The following is an 8,639-nucleotide window of genomic DNA, read 5'->3' as shown; positions in this document are numbered from 1 at the left end:
CTACATTCGAAATGTGTTTTAAATGCTTAATTGTGAATTAGCATGTGGTGACTATGAGTAAGAATGTACTTAAGTATAAAGATGGCTAAAATCTGTGGGAATAATGATTTTTAACATGTCATGAGCATTGGAAATCCGTGAGACGATTGTTGGAAGGTGTAGGTTGTGTTTTCTTCGTTTTGTCTAGTTTCGTGTTCTTTTGTTGTTTTGTTTTGCTCGAGGACTAGCAAAAGATAAGTGTGGGGGTATTTGATAGGAGCATATTCATGCGACTTAAATGGCTTGTTCTCGTGCATTTACGTTATGTTTCTTTAGTTATTTTAGTACTTTAAGCTATTTTCGTGTGTTTTTAGGTTCATATGGGTAAGGAAGCAAAAAGATGCATTTTGGAGCATTTTGGAGCAAAATTGGACTTGGAATGGATAGCTTATATTTGGTGCAAAAGGAATGGACGAAATTGAAGGATTCCTAATCCATTGCAGCCACATGCACCCATAATCATTCACACTTTGCAGCCACATGCACTCATCATCATAACCTAGCTGTCATGTTTCCCCTTTCATCATTCCCTCACATTCTTTAAATCAGCCAACACATGCATCCACCTTTCTCCCATCAGATTTCCAACATTGCACATGTATTCCCCTTACAATTTCAGCCATCCTAGCTGTTTTGCACATGCATTCACTTAACCTAGCTGTCATGTTCCCTCTCCCATCCATTCATCTCCCTATAAAAACCATACACACTTCACACAACATTCATTCATTTCTCATTCACTCTTCCATATTCCAGAAATTCGTCAAAACCTCTCCACACCCTTGCAACAGCCACCAAAACACTTTTCTCTTCCCTATTAATCCAAACACCATTCCCCAAACCATTCACACCACCAAACCTCATCTTAGACCTTGTGCTACAACAACGAGGAAGAGAAGAGTGCCTAAACGTTCATACAATTCAAGTTTGAGTTGTTGGAATGTTTAGGTGTTTCTTTGATTTCAAAGTTATGAGGAAATAAACCCCCCTTGGTTAGGGGGTGATTCGAAATATATATTTATGCTTGCATTTTGATTTGATTACTTCTAATTGCGTTTCATAAGTTGTGGTTTCAATTTGTTTAACTGTTTGATTGATAACTTATTTATGTATGTTTAATTGAGAGTGCACGCTTAATTTTCATGCATGAATATGACGCTAGAATATAAGTGAGTTTCACCTAATAGTTACGAACTTATATTCACAAGTAGTGGAGGTTGCTTATAAACAATCGCGTTAAACGAATTCTTGGCATAAGTTTCATGCAATCCATAGTAACGAATGCCTCGTCAACACTTATAATTTTCATAGAGCTTAATGATTCTTGCTTGTATCTCTTCTATGCATTCATGTTGAGGACTTGTGGGGAATGTTTTGAATTGTCGCATGCATCATCCAATTCAATAACGTTAGGAAGATTTGAAGGTTAATTAGTGCATCACGGTTAACTTGGGGTGTTGAGAATTCATGGTTTATTGAAATGCAATTGGAAATCATTTTATTATACAAGTGTAACATGTATGGAGATGAACCGCTTAGCTAGGTTCCCATCCATTCAATTCCATCTATTTCATATTTACATTCTGTTTTAAATTGTAATCTGTGCATTTTATTTAATTTCGTTAAAACCTAAATCCCCCTTTACTTTATTGTCTAATTTAGTTAGAAAGTGTCTTAGTTTGTGTTTATAAGAGTTTTGATTCATTTTGTTACACAAATTCGTCCAAATTCACCAAAGTGCTCAAAACTGCCCAGAAAGTGATTTTAAGGCAGTTTTGAGTGTTTTGGGTGATGTTTGAGTCTTTTGGTTTGTTTTAGTGTTTTAAAGTTTAGTTTTGCATTCTTTGAGTCTTAGTTTATGTTTGTAAGTGTTTTGAATCAATTTATTTCTTAATTTCGTCCAAATTTGTGTTTGTGCTCATATCTGCCCAGAAAGTGGTTTTTAGGCAGATTTGAGTGTGTTTGTGATGTTTTGAGTCTTTTGGTTTGTCTTAGTGTTTTAAAAGTTTAGTTTTGCATTCTTTGAGTCTAGTATAGTGTTTTATATTATGTTTTTACGTTTTTGAGTCAAATCCAAGTGATTAACAATCCCTCCTAATCCCCGGTCCAGAACGATCCCTACTTACATACTTACTACAATCGATAAAAAGAGGGTTTAATTTATGCGCGTATAATTCTCGCATCACTAGGAACCTCCTCACTCCTAAGGATAGTAGGCTGCTTTCAGGACGGTCCGATGAGTTGGCCGTTCAAGAGTCCCTCGCTCTCAGCGTTCAGTGTGCAGGCTCTGTGTCCAACATGGGCCAACGCCTACTTGCTCGCTCCCGTCAGGTTGAATCGTTGATGGCAGAGGTGGAAAGTCTCAAGCAAGAGATCAAGCAGCTGAAGTATGAGAATAGAAGTTTGCATGTGCTTGCAAACAACTATTCGACGGGCATGAAGAGGAAGCTTGATGAGCTGCAAGAATCCAATGGTCGAATGCAAAGTGACCGTCAAAGGCTTGCGGCTTTCTTCCAGAGGCATATTTTTCCTGGCTCATCTAGCGTTCCACCAAGTATTGAGGCCTCTTCGTCGATGCCTCCCGCTTCGATGCCTTCTGCTCCGATGCCTTCCGCTCCGATGCCTTCCACTCCGACGCCTCGTGGTAGGGGTTCACGTAAACAACCTTTGTGAAGGCTCCATCATTCAGCCATGTTTTTTTTTTTTTTTTTTTTTTTTTTTTTTTTTTTTTTTTTTTGAACATGCTTTGTTTTATTTAGTTCATTGGGTTGCCTCCCAAGTAGCGCTTTCTTTTACGTCTTGCAGCCGGACGAATAACCCAATCACTCCAGGATATGTTCACAAATCGGATGAGAACTCCGAGTCATAAACTAGTACCTAAAACAATAAACAAAACACAAATCAGAAACTAAAACTAAAATACATAATAAAAACGAACAATCCAAGGAATTAGCAAATTTTCTAATCCCCGGCAACGGCGCAAAATTTGATGCGAGTATTATACGCACACAAATTAAACCCTCTTTTTATCGATTGTAGTATAAGTATAAGTAGGGATCGTTCTGGACCGGGGATTAGGAGGGATTGTTAATCACTTGGATTTGACTCAAAAACGTAAAAACACAATATAAAACACTAAACTAAACTCAAAGAATGCGAAACTAAACTTTAAAACACTAAAACAAACCAAAAGACTCAAAACAACACAAACACACTCAATAAACATACATAAATAAGTTATCAATCAAACAGTTAAACAAATTTTAGGCAGATTTGAGTGTGTTTGTGTTGTTTTGAGTCTTTTGGTTTGTTTTAGCGTTTTAAAGTTTAGTTTCGCATTCTTTGAGTTTAGTTTAGTGTTTTATATTGTGTTTTTACGTTTTTGAGTCAAATCCAAGTGATTAACAATCCCTCCTAATCCCCGGTCCAGAACGATCCCTACTTATACTTATACTACAATCGATAAAAAGAGGGTTTAATTTGTGTGCGTATAATACTCGCATCAAATTTTGGCGCCGTTGAGAATTTGTTTAACGCGATTGTTTATAAGCAACCTCCACTACTTGTGAATATAAGTTCGTAACTATTAGGTGAAACTCACTTATATTCTAGCGTCATATTCATGCATGAAAATTAAGCGTGCACTCTCAATAAACATACATAAATAAGTTATCAATCAAACAGTTAAACAAATTGAATCCACAACTTATGAAACGCAATTAGAAGTAATCAAATCAAAATGCAAGCATAAACATATATTTCGAATCACCCCCTAACCAAGGGGGGTTTAGTTCCTCATAACTTTGAAATCAAAGAAACACCTAAACATTCCAACAACTCAAACTTGAATTGTATGAACGTTTAGGCATTCTTCTCTTCCATTCCTCATACGTACAAAACAAAGAGAATTGAATTTAAACATTGAAATCAAAGAAACACCTAAACATTCCAACAACTCAAACTTGAATTGTATGAATGTTTAGGCACTATTCTCTTCCTCGTTGTTGTAGCACAAGGTCTAAGGTGAGGTTTGGTGGTGTGAATGGTTTGGGGAGTGGTGTTTGGATTAATAGGGAAGGCACGGCAACAAGGGGATGTTGTTGGTGTGTATGGATGAATTTCTGAATATGGAAGAATGGATGGGAATGGGTGAATTTCTGGCACAAACGCCTTATTTCTGTGGTGGATGGATCCCCCCCTTTGTGGCTGCAATGAAGGTTTATTTATAGGTGAAATGGGGGGAACATGACAGCTAGGAGGGTGGTGGAAATCTGGAATGGTGATGGGAGATGCATGTACCTGAAATGCAAGGGGGAATGATGATGAATGCATGTGCAATGACAGCTAGGTTGTGATGATGAATGCATGTGGCTGATTTAATGGAGGAACAAGTGCATGTGCACGGTTTTGGTTGGAATGCAAGGGAATGCAATCTGAAAATGCATGTGAAAGCATGTGAATTAAAGCTAGGTTAAACTAATTAAAGGGAGTGCATGTGGCTGTAAGGTGTGAATGATTATGAGTGCATGTGCAATGTTTTAAAGTATGGAATGCATGTGAATTAGGTTGGAAATGCATGTGGAGTGGCTGATTAGAATCTAGGGTGCATGTGTTGATGGTTTATGGAAAACATGTGAGGGAATGATTAAGGTGAATGAATAATGAAATGGGAAAGCATGTGCAAAAGGGGAATGCATGTGGCTGCAAGGTTTTGTGTTAGGTGATGGGTGTATGTTAGGTGATAAGTGATAAGTGATAATGATAAGTGATAAGTGGTGATGATAAGTAATGATATGTGATTATGTAAGTGATAAGTGGTGATGATAAGTAATGATATGTGGGAGTGTGGCTGAAATGAAGGATTGGAATGTTGGAATGTTATGCACGACTAAGGAAATTGGAAAGGTTTAAATGTCCTAAAACTAAAGGGAACAAGGTTCCAACACTTTGGTCTTCAATTAGGTCTTCAATTTCGTCCAACACTTTGGCGCCAAGCATAAGCTATCCATCCTTAGCCCAAAAGTGCTCCAAAAGTCTCCAAAATGCATCTTTTTGCTCCTTTAGCCCTTTGGACCTACAAACACACGAAAATAGCTTAAAGGACTAAAATAACTAAAGAAACATAACGTAAATGCACGAGAATAAGCCATTTAAGTCGCATGAATATGCTCCTATCAATTACTTCTAATTGCGTTTCATAAGTTGTGATTTCAATTTGTTTAACCGTTTGATTGATAACTTATTTATGTATGTTTATTGAGAGTGCACGCTTAATTTTCATGCATGAATATGACGCTAGAATATAAGTGAGTTTCACCTAATAGTTACGAACTTATATTCACAAGTAGTGGAGGTTGCTTATAAACAATCGCGTTAAACGAATTCTTGGCATAAGTTTCATGCAATCCATAGTAACGAATGCCTCGTCAACACTTATAATTTTCATAGAGCGTAATGATTCTTGCTTGTACCTCTTCTATGCATTCATGTTGAGGACTTGTGGGGAATGTTTTGAATTGTTGCATGCATCATCCAATTCAATAACGTTAGGAAGATTTGAAGGTTAATTAGTGCATCACGGTTAACTTGGGGTGTTGAGCATCATGGTTTATTGAAATGCAATTGGAAATCGTTTTATTATGCAAGTATAACATGTGTGGAGTGATAGGAGCATATTCATGCGACTTAAATAGCTTGTTCTCGTGCATTTACGTTATGTTTCTTTAGTTATTTTAGTACTTTAAGCTATTTTCGTGTGTTTGTAGGTCCAAAGGGCTAAAGGAGCAAAAAGATGCATTTTGGAGACTTTTGGAGCACTTTTGGGCTAAGGATGGATAGCTTATGCTTGGAGCCAAAGTGTTGGACGAAATTGAAGACCTAATTGAAGACCAAAGTGTTGGAACCTTGTGCCTTTAGTTCTAGGACATTTAAACCTTTTCTTTATCCATTGCACATGCATCTCCATAAACCATCAACACATTTTCACCAACAATCTGCCCAAAAGCCGTGCATCACACATGCATTTCCAGCTCCCCCCTCTTGCATTCCCGTCCTTTAATTCACCCACATGCACTCACAATCATTCACCTTTCTCCCAAAACCGTGCATATCATTCCCCTCACTCTTTGTTTATTTCAGCCACATATCCAACTCACATATTAATTCAACCTAGCTTTAATCCACATGCACTCCCATCCACCACTCATTGCCGTGCACATGCCATCAGATTGCATTTCATTCATTTCACATGCATTCACTCACCTTTAATCTACATGCATCTTCCATAAATCAAATCACACCATCACATAACCTTGCCATGAGTTCCCATCAGATTTCTAGCATATTCACATGCATTCCATCCTTTAAAACATTGCACATGCACTCATCATCATAACCTAGCTGTCATGTTTCCCCTTTCATCATTCTCTCACATTCTTTAAATCAGCCAACACATGCATCCACCTTTCTCCCATCAGATTTCCAACATTGCACATGCATTGCCCTTACAATTTCAGCCATCCTAGCTGTTTTGCACATGCATTCATTTAACCTAGCTGTCATGTTCCCTCTCCCATCCATTCATCTCCCTATAAAACCCATACACACTTCACACAACATTCATTCATTCTCATTCACTCTTCCATATTCCAGAAATTCGTCAAAACCTCTCCACACCTCAATTTCAGTCACAAACACTTCCATTCCATTGTACATACCACCAACACTTCCCCCTTTGTGCCGTGAGTTTCCCTTACAATCCAAACACCATCCTTCCATTTACACCACTCCCCAAACCATTCACACCACCAAACCTCACCTTAGACCTTGTGCTACAACAACGAGGAAGAGAAGAGTGCCTAAACGTTCATACAATTCAAGTTTGAGTTGTTGGAATGTTTAGGTGTTTCTTTGATTTCAATGTTTAAATTCAATTCTCTTTGTTTTGTACGTATGAGGAATGGAAGAGAAGAGTGCCTAAACGTTCATACAATTCAAGTTTGAGTTGTTGGAATGTTTAGGTGTTTCTTTGATTTCAAAGTTATGAGGAACTAAACCCCCCTTTGTTAGGGGGTGATTCGAAATATATATTTATGCTTGCATTTTGATTTGATTACTTCTAATTGCGTTTCATAAGTTGTGGTTTCAATTTGTTTAACTGTTTGATTGATAACTTATTTATGTATGTTTAATTGAGAGTGCACGCTTAATTTTCATGCATGAATATGACGCTAGAATATAAGTGAGTTTCACCTAATAGTTACGAACTTATATTCACAAGTAGTGGAGGTTGCTTATAAACAATCGCGTTAAACGAATTCTTGGCATAAGTTTCATGCAATCCATAGTAACGAATGCCTCGTCAACACTTATAATTTTCATAGAGCTTAATGATTCTTGCTTGTATCTCTTCTATGCATTCATGTTGAGGACTTGTGGGGAATGTTTTGAATTGTCGCATGCATCATCCAATTCAATAACGTTAGGAAGATTTGAAGGTTAATTAGTGCATCACGGTTAACTTGGGGTGTTGAGAATTCATGGTTTATTGAAATGCAATTGGAAATCGTTTTATTATGCAAGTGTAACATGTGTGGAGATGAACCCCTTAGCTAGGTTCCCATCCATTCAATTCCATCAATTTCATATTTACATTCTGTTTTAAATTGCAATCTGTACATTTTATTTAATTTCGTCCAAAACTCAATCCCCCTTTACTTTATTGTCTAATTTAGTTAGAAAGTGTCTTAGTTTGTGTTTATAAGTGTTTTGATTCATTTTGTTACATAAATTCGTCCAAATTCACCAAAGTGCTCAAAACTGCCCAGAAAGTGATTTTAAGGCAGTTTTGAGTGTTTTGGGTGATGTTTGAGTCTTTTGGTTTGTTTTAATGTTTTAAGTGTTTAGTTTTACATTATTTGAGTCTAGTATAGTGTTTCATATTGTTATTTTACGTTTTTGAGTCAAATCCAAGTGGTTAACAATCCCTCCTAATCCCCGGTCTAGAACGATCCCCTACTTATACTTATACTACAATTGACAAAAAGAGGGTTTAATTTGTGTGCGTATAATTCGCGCATCAAATTTTGGCGCCGTTGCCGGGGATTAGCAACTTTGCTAATCCTTTGGATTGTTATTTTCGTTTTCTTATTAGTTTTAGTTTTCGTCTCTGTTATATATATTTTAGTTTTAGTTTGTGATTTGTGTTTTGTTTATTGAATTCAAGTACTAGAAAAGCATAACATGGCACTTGATAATGCTTCTCTTTTGTCACAACTCATGGAAAGGTCCCAAATGCAAAGCGTTTGTGCATTTGATCTTCAATCAAGGAATAACATGTTTTCCAATACTTACAATTCAGATTGGAGTGATCATTCAAACTCTATGTGGTGGGAACCTCAAAATGTTCAAGAAGAAGGATATTGGCAGCCATATGATGAATTCTATTCAACGCCTATGCAGCCACCACAACCTGCCCAAAGCAATGTAGGTACTCCAACTTCAAAACAAAGAGACTCCAACTTCAAAACAAAGAGAGGGACTCCAACTTCAAAACAAAGAGAGGGAAAATCAAGACAAAAGGTTGGACTACTTGGAAAAGC

Source organism: Pyrus communis, chromosome 9, assembly GCF_041283825.1.
Source record: "Pyrus communis isolate YQ-2024b chromosome 9, ASM4128382v1, whole genome shotgun sequence".
Lineage (NCBI taxonomy): Eukaryota > Viridiplantae > Streptophyta > Magnoliopsida > Rosales > Rosaceae > Pyrus > Pyrus communis.
This window is presented reverse-complemented; position numbering follows the sequence as displayed.